We start from the raw sequence: 16,313 nt of genomic DNA, 5'->3' as shown, positions 1-16,313 counted from the left end.
AAAAATGATCAAATGTTACAAATGTTGGAATAGTAGACAAATAAAGTCACTGCTACAAACTATTCTTCTCTTTTATTGATTTTGTTACATGTCCCAAAATTTGCAAACAAAATTAACTTATGATCAAATATGAATTTTGGGTTTTATTTTTGCCTTTTTGTTAAAAAAAAAAAAAAAAGACATAAAAAAATGAATTTCTTGATTTTCAAAAAGCCGATCGTTTGCCCTCCAACGACCGACCCAAAATTGGCCAAACTCATATAACTATCCATTCATGCATCAATATTACCAATGAACTTGGTGTCTTATGCTTGTAAATATGCAGCCATTCTAATTGAATCCATTTCTATGGTGTATCTTGCGTATCAAATGAAGTATTGATGTATCTTTCCACATGACCAATGTTCATTGCCTACAGGCCTATACAGTAGTGAGTCATTAAAAAATAATCTGACACACCGACCCACCCCAAAAATCCCACTGGAGGGCAAGCAAACATTTTACTTCTTAAAGAAGTATTTCGCGATCCTAGCATTCTCTTTTAATGACATTTTCCAGTAGATATCCATGAAAAAAGCTTATTCCCAAAATATCAGTTGATTCCGATTTTTGCGTTTGCGAGTTATGCATGATTATGTGTATTACACTGCTCCATAGGCCACTGTTGTAATTTTGTTCTGGTATACCAGAACGAAATTCAACTTTGACAATATTTTTGCGAAACAAATTAATCTGCAAGAAATGTTTGGTGCTTGTAAATATGCAGCCATTCTAATTGAATCCATTTCTATGGTGTATCTTGCGTATCAAATGAAGTATTGATGTATCTTTCCACATGACCAATGTTCATTGCCTACAGGCCTATACAGTAGTGAGTCATTAAAAAATAATCTGACACACCGACCCACCCCAAAAATCCCACTGGAGGGCAAGCAAACATTTTACTTCTTAAAGAAGTATTTCGCGATCCTAGCATTCTCTTTTAATGACATTTTCCAGTAGATATCCATGAAAAAAGCTTATTCCCAAAATATCAGTTGATTCTGATTTTGCGTTTGCGAGTTATGCATGATTATGTGTATTACACTGCTCCATAGGCCACTGTTGTAATTTTGTTCTGGTATACCAGAACGAAATTCAACTTTGACAATATATTTGCGAAACAAATTAATCTGCAAGAAATGTTTGGTGCATAAACATTATGTAGCCACAGGTTTCCAGTGGAATAAAAAACTCAACTTTTTTTGAGAAAAGTGGGGGGATGAGGCTGTGGATTATGAAATGCCCTTTTAAGAATGTTTAATTAAGTTATTTTATTGGCAGTGGCAGCATCAGATTTTTTTTAGGGGAAAACAGGGGGGCACATTATTTTTAGGGGGCCAAAAAGCTGACAAATTTGCCTATTATTGGACATCTTTGGCCTGCAAAGGTGACATTTCTAAATTTTGTATTTTGATAGGGGAAAGTGAAGGGTGCAAAACCCAGGATTGGGGGAGGGATATGCCCCATGGTCCCTCCTTGGTGCTGCCACTGTATATTGGTGTATTATTCCGAAAGTGGGGGGGATGAGGCTGTGGATTATGAAATGACCTTTTAAGAATGTTTAATTAAGCTATTTTATTGGCAGTGGCAGCATCAGATTTTTCTAGGGGAAAACAGGGGGGCACATTATTTTTAGGGGGCCAAAAAGCTGACAAATTTGCCTATTATTGGACATCTTTGGCCTGCAAAGGTGACATTTCTAAATTTTGTATTTTGATAGGGGAAAGTGAAGGGTGCAAAACCCAGGATTAGGGGAGGGATATGCCCCATGGTCCCTCCTTGGTGCTGCCACTGTATATTGGTGTATTATTGTTATTATAAACATCTCAAAAAAAGTAACTGACCCCCTTAAATAATGACCATTATTCAAAAACAGGTGATTGTATTACAAATCTGTAAAATGCGTTGGAAGCAGAATTTATTTCTGCACATTTTGACACCTCATTTGTAGCAATTGACTAAATATTGACGTCACAGCGTACATTTAAATCAATGTAGCCCAAGATCTGAAAGTTGCAGTAAATTCTATTGATTTAGCATTCATTGTAATGGAAGGAAATCTGTGTAATGATATCTAAGTGTTTTTGTATTTGTATGTAAGTGCAACTTTCAAATCTGGACCTCATTACATTAAATTGACTGGTGTTTTGTTTTCTGGGCTATCGTATCAAATGAGGTATCAAAATGCGCAGAAATAAATTCTGCTTCCAACACATTTTTCAGATTTGCAATACAATAGCCCCCTTTTGAATAATGGCCATTGTTTAAGGGGGGTTAGTTACTTTTTTGAGGTGTTTACTACATGTATATGTATCAAGCTTGTGAAATAAACAGATTTATTTTGACTTGATATTTGTATTCATATTATTGTAATTTGTCAGTCTTTAACCCTAGCAATATGTATTACCCCAACCCTACCCATGGTTTTTTTGCTATCAGAAGGGAAAGAAGAAACAAAAAGGAGAGAAGGTGAAGAAAGAGGTCACTTGGTACCCCGGGATTGAACCCATGATCACCGACCTGTAGCTACCAAGGTTAGGCTGCTATTTTAGGAGAAAAAAGTCACTGCACGTTGGTGATGTAATGTCTCGTTGATCAAGCAGCAGCGACAAGCTTGTGGAGGGCCTGGAGGCAGGGGCGTATATATGTAGGAACCCCACCCCAAATCACCAAAGGCCAAAAAGACTTTGCGAGCGTAGCGAGGAAAAAACATGTTTTTAAAACATTGTTTATCGGTCAAGAAAACAATGTTGAAATTTGTCCATTTGCGAGCGTAGCAAGCAAAAAAAATGAGGTTCTTTATGCTTTCCTGGTCAAATAAAACTTCCTTTAAAAAGGAATGGGGCGCCCAATGGGAGCTTTGATGTGATGTGCTGAGGGGCACTCCCACTTTGGAGGTGACGCGTATGTAGGGCTGTTCAGACCCCCCTTTTCACCATCGTTGTCACCCAAAGCCCCCATTACCAGCACATGCTGTGTCACGCAAAGACCCCATTATTTTTCCTTTGGATCTGTCACCCAGACATAATTATATTTCCATCTGAACATTTTTAATCATTTGCCATAAAATGTGTATTACATTGCGAATTTCAAAAAATCAAAAACATTCTCCGTATTCAGAATGCAATTCGATAATGTCTGATGTGCTTCAATGTCCCACAATAAATACTGTCCAAACGTTCATACCCCACCCTTAACTCCTCAAAAAGTTTGGAAACTTTCCAAAAAGGAACTATTTGAAATCTATTTCCATAATTATTGTTTCATTATCAATACCAACATTGTTCTTTCCTGTCAAAAATGATACCAAATTTGTGACCATAACTTATTCCATGGTTGAGTAACTGCTTTTGTAGGACAAGAAGGTCTCAACAAAATGTGCCAAATCTGCCATTGTCTGCGCCATTTGCATCAGTAAACAATCTTGATAAGTGAATATAAATAAATAAGTGAATGAATAAAGCAGGACTCTAGTCTGGACGTAACCTAGACGAATCATTATGAATGAATGAATGAATGAATGAACGACTGAATGGAGCTGAATGAATGAATGAATGAATGAACAAGTGCATGAAGCAGGACTCCGTTCTAGACTAAGTCTTGCCGCCTCATTATGAATGGGTGAATGAAAGAATGAATGAATGCATGAATGGGTGAATCAATGACCGAACGAAAATGAATGAATTACAAGTGAATGAAGCAGGACTGGACGTAACCTAGACGAGTCATTGTGAATGAATGAATGAATGAACAAGTGCATGAAGCAGGACTCCGTTCTAGTCTAAGTCTTGCCGCTTCATTATGAATGGGTGAATGAAAGGCAGAATGAATGCATGAATGAGTGAATCATTGACCGAACGAAAATGAATGAATTATAAGTGAATGAAGCAGGACTCAAGCCTGGACGTAACCTAGACGGGTCATTATGATTGGGTGAATGAATGAATGAATGAATGAATGAATGAATGAATGAATGCATGAATGAGTGAATCAATGACCGAACGAAAATGAATGAATTATAAGTGAATGAAGCAGGACTCAAGTCTGGACGTAACCTAGACGAGTCATTATGATTGAATGAATGAATGAATATGAATGAACAAGTGCATGAAGCAGGACTCCGTTCTAGACTAAGTCTTGCCGCTTCATTATGAATGGGTGAATGAAAGAATGAGTGAATGCATAAATAGGTGAATCAATGACCGAACGAAAATGAATGAATTATAAGTGAATCATGCAGGACTCAAGTCTGGACGTAACCTAGACGAGTCATTACGATTGAATGAATGAATGAATATGAATGAATGAATGAACAAGTGCATGAAGCAGGACTCCGTTCTAGACTAAGTCTTGCCGCTTCATTATGAATGGGTGAATGAAAGAATGAATGAATGCATGAATGAGTGAATCAATGACCGAACGAAAATGAATGAATTATAAGTGAATGAATGAAGCAGGACTCAAGTCTGGACGTAACCTAGACGAGTCATTATGATTGAATGAATATGAATGGACAAGTGCATGAAGCAGGACTCCGTTCTAGACTAAATCTTGCCGCTTCATTATGAATGGGTGAATGAAAGAATGAATGAATGCATGAATGGGTGAATCAATGACCGAACGAAAATGAATGAATTATAAGTGAATCATGCAGGACTGGTACCTAGACGAGTCATTATGATTGAATGAATGAATGAATATGAATGAATGAACAAGTGCATGAAGCAGGACTCCGTTCTAGACTAAGTCTTGCCGCTTCATTATGAATGGGTGAATGAAAGAATGAATGAATGCATGAATGAGTGAATCAATGACCGAACGAAAATGAATGAATTATAAGTGAATGAAGCAGGACTCAAGTCTGGACGTAACCTAGACGAGTCATTACGATTGAATGAATGAATGAATATGAATGAATGAACAAGTGCATGAAGCAGGACTCCGTTCTAGACTAAGTCTTGCCGCTTCATTATGAATGGGTGAATGAAAGAATGAATGAATGCATGAATGAGTGAATCAATGACCGAACGAAAATTAATGAATTATAAGTGAATGAAGCAGGACTCAAGTCTGGACGTAACCTAGACGAGTCATTATGATTGAATGAATGAATGAATATGAATGGACAAGTGCATGAAGCAGGACTCCGTTCTAGACTAAGTCTTGCCGCTTCATTATGAATGGGTGAATGAAAGAATGAAAGAATGCATAAATGGGTGAATCAATGACCGAACGAAAATGAATGAATTATAAGTGAATCATGCAGGACTCAAGTCTGGACGTAACCTAGACGAGTCATTATGATTGAATGAATGAATGAATGAATATGAATGAATGAACAAGTGCATGAAGCAAGACTCCGTTCTAGACTAAGTCTTGCCGCTTCATTATGAATATGCATAAATGGGTGAATCAATGACCGAACGAAAATGAATGGATTATAAGTGAATCATGCAGGACTCAAGTCTGGACGTAACCTAGACGAGTCATTATGATTGAATGAATGAATGAATGAATGAATATGAATGAATGAACAAGTGCATGAAGCAGGACTCCGTTCTAGACTAAGTCTTGCCGCTTCATTATGAATGGGTGAATCAATGACCGAACGAAAATGAATGAATTATAAGTGAATGAAGCAGGACTCAAGTCTGGACGTAACCTAGACGAGTCATTACGATTGAATGAATGAATGAATATGAATGAATGAACAAGTGCATGAAGCAGGACTCCGTTCTAGACTAAGTCTTGCCGCTTCATTATGAATGGGTGAATGAAAGAATGAATGAATGCATGAATGAGTGAATCAATGACCGAACGAAAATGAATGAATTATAAGTGAATCATGCAGGACTCAAGTCTGGACGTAACCTAGACGAGTCATTATGATTGAATGAATGAATGAATGAATATGAATGAATAAGTGCATGAAGCAGGACTCCGTTCTAGACTAAGTCTTGCCGCTTCATTATGAATGGGTGAATGAAAGAATGAATGAATGCATGAATGGGTGAATCAATGACCGAACGAAAATGAATGAATTATAAGTGAATCATGCAGGACTCAAGTCTGGACGTAACCTAGACGAGTCATTATGATTGAATGAATGAATGAATATGAATGAATGAACAAGTGCATGAAGCAGGACTCCGTTCTAGACTAAGTCTTGCCGCTTCATTATGAATGGGTGAATGAAAGAATGAATGAATGCATGAATGAGTGAATCAATGACCGAACGAAAATGAATGAATTATAAGTGAATGAAGCAGGACTCAAGTCTGGACGTAACCTAGACGAGTCATTACGATTGAATGAATGAATGAATATGAATGAATGAACAAGTGCATGAAGCAGGACTCCGTTCTAGACTAAGTCTTGCCGCTTCATTATGAATGGGTGAATGAAAGAATGAATGAATGCATGAATGAGTGAATCAATGACCGAACGAAAATGAATGAATTATAAGTGACTGAAGCAGGACTCAAGTCTGGACGTAAACCAAGACGAGTCATTATGATTGGATGAATGAATGAATGCATGAATGGGTGAATCAATGACCGAACGAAAATGAATGAATTATAAGTGAATCATGCAGGACTCAAGTCTGGACGTAACCTAGACGAGTCATTATGATTTGAATGAATGAATGAATATGAATGAATGAACAAGTGCATGAAGCAGGACTCCGTTCTAGACTAAGTCTTGCCGCTTCATTATGAATGGGTGAATGAAAGAATGAATGAATGCATGAATGAGTGAATCAATGACCGAACGAAAATGAATGAATTATAAGTGAATGAAGCAGGACTCAAGTCTGGACGTAACCTAGACGAGTCATTACGATTGAATGAATGAATGAATATGAATGAATGAACAAGTGCATGAAGCAGGACTCCGTTCTAGACTAAGTCTTGCCGCTTCATTATGAATGGGTGAATGAAAGAATGAATGAATGCATGAATGAGTGAATCAATGACCGAACGAAAATGAATGAATTATAAGTGAATGAAGCAGGACTCAAGTCTGGACGTAACCTAGACGAGTCATTACGATTGAATGAATGAATGAATATGAATGAATGAACAAGTGCATGAAGCAGGACTCCGTTCTAGACTAAGTCTTGCCGCTTCATTATGAATGGGTGAATGAAAGAATGAATGAATGCATGAATGAGTGAATCAATGACCGAACGAAAATGAATGAATTATAAGTGACTGAAGCAGGACTCAAGTCTGGACGTAAACCAAGACGAGTCATTATGATTGGATGAATGAATGAATGAATGAATGAATGAATAAATGAATGAATGAATGAATGAATGAATATGAATGAATGAACAAGTGCATGAAGCAGGACTCCGTTCTAGACTAAGTCTTGCCGCTTCATTATGAATGGGTGAATGAATGAATGAGAATGAATGAATGAACAAGTGCATGAAGCAGGACACCGTTCTAGACTAAGTCTTGCCGCTTCATTATGAATGGGTGAATGAAAGAATGAATGAATGCATGAATGAGTGAATCAATGACCGAACGAAAATGAATGGCTTTTAATTTAGACCCTCCCTCGGGTCCATGGAGGACGACTGGTAATGTAGATTATACAACATTAAATAAACCCGATACATTAGGAGCTATTATAAAAAAATAAACAAGTTGGTCTGTAGATTAATTGAGTTTTCGTCGACACATAACTTTGTTGTCATTTATAATTAGGGCTTAGTGGTGTGTTGTTTTAATCTTTGGAGTGAAGGAGAAGGTGGTTTTAGCTCTAATTATTTACCCACAGATGGAATCCAGAATGTGGGACAGTCTACTTTTAATTAAGCGAAGTCGAATTAAAACTAAATTGTCAATGGGGAGAAAAATATTGTTGGCTATGTGTATATATAATTTAAATGTTTTTATACCCTTGTGTATAAAATGGTTTAAGCCGTTGCCTTGCTTGGAAGCACATCAGTGATTCAAGATGTGTGCGCTCACCCGGTTAAAGCAGGTGCCTGGTTTCTGTATTGCATTCATAATAGCTTTTGTTACATGTTTTGTCGTTGCTATGCAACCCCGGTATGCAACTTCAGGTGGTCAAATGCATTCCATGTTTTACTATCATCGAGAGATCTCATGTTATTGAAAACCCACCCCCACGCCCAATAAACGTATTAAAGTCAACAGCGGAACATGTTCAAATTAACATGTTTTAGCGGAAAGTAAAGAACATCAATTGGTTCTAAGTTTTATGTAACGTGTAAAACATGTTTAATGATGTGGTTTAAAATTACACGAGCATTAAATGTTTATGGGAGCTTTAAATGTTTCAATGGCAATCATGTTAAACAGAAATACCATGATAAATGTCAAATGATAACAAAATAAGATATATAACTCCACTGCGCGTGCGATTATCTTGACTAATGCATTGCATTCAGTTCATTATCCTTATCATAACAGCTGCTGGGCAGTTTGGTACCCAAAATTTTCCAAGATGGCGCACATTGACTGCCATTAATTCGAAGCCTTTTCGGCAAAAATAGAGCTTATTTAGCCAAAGTCATCATAGAAGCCTCTGATCAAATATTTTACTAGCATATTGAGCTAAACACTCAGCCACTGGTTAACAAAGTTAACCTGATGAATCTGTTCAATCACCTCAGCTACTTGATAGCAATGCAAAGAAATAGCCATATGTTTATTTGCAAGTTTTACCATTTCAATCTTTTTTTCAGTATTGTCAAATATATATATGTATCACCTCTTCCTCACAAATATGCATCACCTCTTTTAACTAAAAGTAAGTTTTAAAATGTAGGCCCTATAATAGGGCCTATAGACAGGACCGGATTTACCACTGGGCCAGATGGACCCGGGCCCATGGCTCCGAATCTTGAAAAGGGTCCCAAAATGAAGATATTCCCTATTTCATTGTTAATACTGAAATACTCCCGGGGAAATACTTGAATATAAATAATATATTTGACAAAAAATATGGTGTATTTAATTGTAATTCCTATCTGCATAGTAGGCCTATGTGTCAAAGTTTGGTACCATTCTGCATATTTTATCACGTATCAGTTTCTGTGAAGGTTCACGTTGTGTGCTTCCCATCTCGCCCCACGGACCTCAACATCACCTTATGGTGAGTTATGGGCCTCCATCGGATTATATAAAGGTCATGAAAAAACGTTTTGTATGAAAACACACTACATTAATATTGTTTAAATGTTTTCAAAATGTTATTGTAAACTATTTTTGCAAACCTTGTTTGCCGAATATTTTGTCAACACTTGAATAACATTATGTTAAAATATTTGCACCCAGCAAACACAGAAATGTTCTTAAAATGTTTTTTTTTTTTCAAAATGTTTTAATAACATTTATTTTAAATGTCGGATTATATAAAGGTCACGGAAACGTTTTTAAAACGTTATTGCATATATTTTGGGCAAACATTTTTCGCAAAATATTTTTTCAACCCCCAAATAACATTCTGTTTAGAATGGTTTGTATCAAGTTTTCAAAAATGATTTTGGAATGTTATTAAAAACGTTTTATACCCTTTATATAACCCGACATTTAAACGTTCTCTGTAAAACATTTTGTGCTTGTTGGGCAGTATCAAAAAAATGTTTTTGAATGTTATGATAATGTTTTACTCTTTATATAACCCGACATTTAAACATTTTCTACAACCTTTTTTGCGAATGATGTCGAAAACGTTTTGTGTTTGCTGCATGGGCAGTGCCCCCAGGAAAATCCGACCCTGGGCCAAGGTCTTATTACGCTCGCACCTTACCGAATAAATCTATAATCTATAAGTTTGTCTTTTATTTTGATTTCATGATTTAAGTAAAATGTTACAGTGATTTATTCATATATAAAAACATGAAAAAGAAACTCACTAACAGATGTTTTCCTATCTTGTGCCAATTAACTACGCATGCCTAACAAAAATCGATGCAAAACTCCCGGGCAAAACTCAGATTGTCTTTAGTCTGCTATCTACGGATACAACCAGAGAAGGTACAGGTATACGTGGAGCTTTACATACATCACTATCATCACGCGATAGACGTTAAGTTTCACTCAAAGCGATTCGAAAAAGGTCCTTTCAAATTCAACTTGGAAGCGACATTTCAATATTTCAAAATTTGAGGCACGGCCGGAAGAAAACATCTGAAACAATACTTAGGCCTACTGAATAATTCCCAGGGCTATGCAAATTTTAATCAATCAATTGATTAGAAAAATATTAACAGTTAACAGTTTGTATGACGTGTTTATTTATGCAGGCAGAGAAGATGAGCAAGCTAGCCAGGTCAGTACGGTACATTTTCTGGGTACATTTCATTCACCGTAGCGTAGGCCCCCGGTCCCGGGAGCTTTCGGGTACGTTCTATCCTCAAATGCATTTAAGGGCCTAAACCTCTATAATTTAAAAAACAATAAAATGGAAATAGGCCTACTTACGTTTTGTGTCACATCTTCTTCATGCATCGTCCAGGTCATGTTTTCCTGTGATATGTTCTCAATAGAGCAACGTTCCACAACGTTTTTGGAATAGAAATTACGGAAGACAATTTTTAACAAGCAGCCGATTCCGCCCGGATTCGGATAACAAAATTATTCGAGAAATGTTTGCGCATTGCATTTGCGACCGCATTACTTCGTGTCGTCTGCTGTACCCAATGTTTCAAACGTGAACAGAAAAAGGTTACAAGAAGCCGACAACACTTAAAGTAAAAGAATCTTTTTACAATTTGCTGCAATATTTTACCTGTTGTTATAGATGGCTAAGAATGACTTTTAATTCAATCCGACTCATATCCAACATTCCAATGGCACTTGTTTCCGTGCGTAATAACACGAAAATAAAGTTTCACTTTGGTGTACCGCCCAGGACGCCGACAGAGAATGGAATGCGGAGAATGCGGTAGAGCAGAGGCATGCACCTGTTGTTTAATGCATAATTAATTAGCGACATTGTATGGTTAGGGTTAAGGTTTAAGATTTGGTAGGCCTACATAGCACTGCGGGTTTTATGAATTTTTTTTTTAAATGATAAGATTATTACCAACTATTAACGTTTCAGAAAATAAAATAAAATGATATTTAGCTATAGGCCTACGGATGACAGTATTGACTTGACATTAGTAAACTATTATTTTTTAAGCAAAAACAAAACAAAAACGTTTATTAATTAATAAATAAATTAATTAATATTAATCAACTATTTTGGCCCAAATTGAAGCTGAATTTTGCTATATAGTAGGCCAGTACGCGCGAAGCGCACAAAATTTTGCAATTTTCGTACCCTATTTTGGCCAAAAACATGGTGTTTTTCGGCTAAAATGGAAGATGCACACTGCATGGTAAATCCGGCCCTGTCATCATCATCATCATCATATCATCCTTGTCATAATTACCACCACCATCATCATCATCATCATCATCATCATCATCATCATCATCATCATCATCATCATCATCATCATCATCATCATCATCATCATCATCATCATCATCATCAATATCTTCATCACCATCATCAATATCATCATCATCATCATCATCATTATCATCATCATCATCATCATCATCATCATCATCATCATCATCATCATCATCATCATCATCATCAACATCATCATCATCATCATCTTGCCGCGTTGCCCTTTTGTCGTGACACTAGGCATATAGATAAAAATACAGCCAAATTAAAAATCGCCACTAGTTCCATCCCCATTTAAGCAGAGTCTGATGAGTTTATGGCAAAATAATTGATATAATAATTTTCTATACACTTTTCTTCGAAGGTTGATACCAAATTTGATATCAAAAGTTTAATCATCGTGAGCATAGGAACCGTTGTTTGGAAATTCGTGTAATTTTAAAAATGACATAGGGAGTTGTATCACATGACGGAGCTAGCGTGAGTGCCAAGAATTACGTCGCCTGAATAGGTCGGCAGGTTAAAGGTTTACCCATGCATGTCAAAATGCGAATCAAATACACCGCTCTTTTAATTGTGCGCAGGCATGCGCGTATTTTTTTGGGGGCTTTGGGGGCGCCAGCCCCCCGGGGTAAAAGTAGGGGGCGGCAAAAAGAATAATTATGAAGGGAAAAGGGCGAAAAATTATTGAAAATTTATAAAAGTAGGCCTATATCTTTTTTACTGTCAACAGGGCGACATCTCTAAGCTGTGTGGGTATTAGGGGGGTGTAACACCTGTAAAATGAAACTTGAAAAAAATTGTTGAAAATTTCAATACATTTTAGAAAATGTCACTCGTCCAAACAGAAATTTATATTTCTTTAATCTGTGAGTGATGTGTGTCTGTGACAAGAAGTTACCGATTAAAAGTCAAAACATTATTTCACTGTAAATACCAAATAAAAACATTACCCTTCCCATCTAACTTTACTGCTGTTTCCCTGCCTAGGACAGGGTTGTGATTCTTCAGGATTTATCCAGATTTCCTGGATTTTTTTATGGCCAAAATTTACGCAATTTTATTGATTTTCAGCCCGTTTGGGGGGTATTTTAGCCCAATTTCGCACAATTTGTCGGGATTTTCTACTACTTCCTGGATATTTCCCAAGATTTGAATCATGATAGGACTAATGGTGAGTGATATTAGTGTAAGATGTTTAGATGTCCAAAGTGAAGTATAATACGATAGGGCCTATACAATTTTTCTTGAAAGTTGCAACATGAATATGCTATAAGATGCATTTAATGCATTTAGAGGGGGAGGGTAAAGTCCACCTTTTACATCAAAGTCAACTTCCACGCAAAACCAGGTCTACATTTCCGAAAATCCAAAGGCCTGGTTGAAATTAATTATCGCTGCCCACCCAGTAAATTATTTTCCCTAATTTGAGGGCAAAAATAAATTAAATTGCCCACCCAGTAAATTATCCTTATTTAAAAGAAAACGAGCAAGGTACACCAACTTGATGTGGGTGTACATCAAGTTGGTGTACCTTGCTCGTTTTCTTTTCTGTTGTTTATATTCAAGGTATCCTCTTGTATCATTTATTGATCCTTGATGTGTTTTGTGTCCTCGTCCGTTGGATTCACCATTACCCACTTTATCCTTATTTACCTCCCTGGAGTATTTATATTTAGGCCTTTTCAAGGCATCGGACCGAAGAGCTTCCCCAGCACTCATATTCATGATCTATATAACTTAGAAAGGATGGAACTCAAATCTCTGATTTTTAAAAAAGTTCGAGATGAAATATATTTTCAAAGGGGTAAAAATGACGAAGTCGCCTCGCTGACCTGCGCGAAGCGCGACAAAAATTCACAGTTTAATGCTAAAATGAGCTAAAAAAATAGGGTTAGGGCCTACTCTCTCTCTCTCTCTGGGTAAAATGTCTTGAAGTATAGTGAATCTCGCATCTTTTTGGTTACTCCTTCATGTAATTATACACGAAATTAGGGTTAGGGTTAGTTTAGGGTTAGGATTAGGATTAGGGTTAGGATTAGCTTAATAATTACATGAAGGATCGACCCATCTTTTGGCGACATAATAAGCTTATGGTACAAAGTGGAACAAATACGTGAGAAGAGCGCAAAACTTGGTAGGCCCTACTTTTTACGATAAACAGAGATGCCAGTCACTTTCACATAAAAAACCTGAAAATGGGAGAAAACCTGAAAAAAAGGCATGAATGCGGGCCAAAAAGCCTGGGCTGAAAATAAATAAAAACGCGGAAATTTGGACTCACAAAAAACCTGAAAAGTGGCATCTCTGGATAAAATAGCCAAGATGAGGTTAATTTGGTCAGGAAGACCACATACAGGCGGCAATATGGGGGGGGGGGCTTTGAAAAGTTTTCGAGAAACATGAGGAAATGGGTGATGAAATGTAAGTGCGCGCAGCGCAAATATTTTGAGATTTTACCTGAAAGTGACCATACTGTAAGTGCTATCAAAGCATCCCTATTGAGTTTGTCGAATTGCATAAAAATATTTTAAACACGGATTTTTAATTCTCACTGCACGGAATTTTAATCTCACTGCACAAACGTGCCAGGAGGCACGTTAAAATAGCCCCTGCTGCCCCGTGCAGCAATTCCCTGGGTATATATGACTTAAAGCCATAATGTACGATCTTATAATATGAAATTGGTTAATTTTTTTCAAACCTGATTTTTTTGCATATTTGTAATGCTTACACATGTCCCAATTTACACCTAAATGGAATCGGCCAAATTTGTTGTCTTTGTAGGTCAACAGAGCAAAGTTCGACATATTATCATAATTTAAAAATTATGATAGCGATTTTTGGCGAGCCGTTCAGAAATTTTACCCCCGGGGGGGGCTCATAATTATTGCACAGCCCATAATGTGCTCATTCCATTTGAAATTCATACTCCCCTTGTGGCAGATATTTCCAAAATCTTTCACAGGGGTAGTGCGGATTTTAAATGGAATAGACCAATAAAAGCTTGCTCTGAAATATATAATGGTCGACTACTTTTCCATGTCATACATCCATAAGGCCAAAAAAAAAGATTGTTTGCTTGTCCTCCACAACTTTTTCAGAATTGGGTCGGTCGGTGGTGGTTTTTTTTTTTTTTAAATATTTTTTAAAGGTCATAGCCAAAACATGACTAAATAATGACATTAATAAATAGCCCAAATAGTTGTGAATTGGGATATTTCTCTACTGTATACCACTGCATGTTTTTAAACAGTATGTAGAAACTGTAAAAAAAACCTTTTCAGGATGTCAAAAATGTTGAAAGAAAAAAAAACTTTTCTGGAAATTCCAAAATTAGGGTTGGTATTCATTTGCACAGTAAAACAAACAAAAAACATTTTCCAGATTAGGGTCGGTCAGTGCAGGACAAGCAAACAATCTTTTTTTGGCCTAAACAGTTGTGCAGAGATCTGAGAATGTTGCATTGGCTTGACTAGCTGTTCAGTTTGTTCATCAAAAAGGGGACAGTTACTTTCTTTGATGTGTTTAATAATTCTTATGCACAATCAGAAGACATAAAGAACACATAACATTTGTGGTATTATATTCCTTTATCCGTTACATATTTATTACAAATTAAAAAAATATTGCAGAGCACAAACATTTTATTTAGTAAATTCATATGTAGACACTATTTGTAAGATCACACACTGACAGCATATTATACATCAACAACTTAACAAAAATAAACTCAATTATGTAAGATATGTTCAACATCATACAGTACTGTTTCATACGTTACAAGCTGTTCCATCCAATAGTCATAAAATTGGATGGATTGAGCACAATACACACATTTATTGGTTGAGTAATGAGTTTTATGCGCAAGATGAAATGAATATGTAAAATTTATAGGAAGACCAATAAATTTGTATATTGTCCAATTTGTGTTAATAACATTCTTTGATATGCAATAGCGGTGACACCCATCCACAATTTTTTTAATTTGCACCCCCCCCCCTCATCAGGACCAAAAATCACAGAAAATCCACTTTACTTGACCAAACTCATCCCATTTGGGACAACATTGCCCCAAATCACCCTATTCATGTACAAAATTGACATATTTTGGGCCAAAATCTGATTTTTGCCTTCCCCAAATTCTCTTTGAACCCCCTTCTTGTCCCCATCCCTCAAAATAAAAATCAATTCCTGGTACCACTGTTGATTTGTATACAGTATACAAATATAAGATAACAACTAAATTGTTTGTGCTCATTACATAACCACAAGTAAAGACAAATGACAGCATCTTTGGTACATGTACACTGGAAGAGATTATTTCTCCCATGAAAACAGATTTTCTCCAAGACTTGTTCCTCCTTTGATTCATGATTGTTCTTATATTCATGTGGCGGTGTCAGTGATCCAAGCAAAAACATAACAACATGTAAAAATTGCTTAAAAGTGACGCAATTGCTTAAAATTCAGTAAGATTGTCATTAGGTATATTTCTAATAAAAGAAAACGGCAGTGTTGATAAATTGTTCTTAAATATGAAGCTCCATTCAAATGTATGTAGCTCCATTGGCGACAACTCTCTAGTCCGAAGGTTCTCTAGTCTGAAGGTTCGCTAGTCCGAACACATAATTTACCATTCGCTAGTCCAAATTCTGAAAAAGGTTTGCTAGTCCGAATATCAGGTTCTCTAGTCCAAGGGTTCGCTAGTCCAAATAATAAATAAGGTTCTCTATAGTCTGAATATAGAATAAGGCTCGCTGACCATAACCCTAACCCTAACCCAAACCCTAACCTTTATTCTATATTCGGACTAGAGAACCTTC

The sequence above is a fragment of the Amphiura filiformis genome, chromosome 3 (assembly GCF_039555335.1).
Source record: "Amphiura filiformis chromosome 3, Afil_fr2py, whole genome shotgun sequence".
Taxonomy (NCBI): Eukaryota; Metazoa; Echinodermata; class Ophiuroidea; order Amphilepidida; family Amphiuridae; genus Amphiura; species Amphiura filiformis.
Note: the sequence above shows the minus strand (reverse complement) of the source record.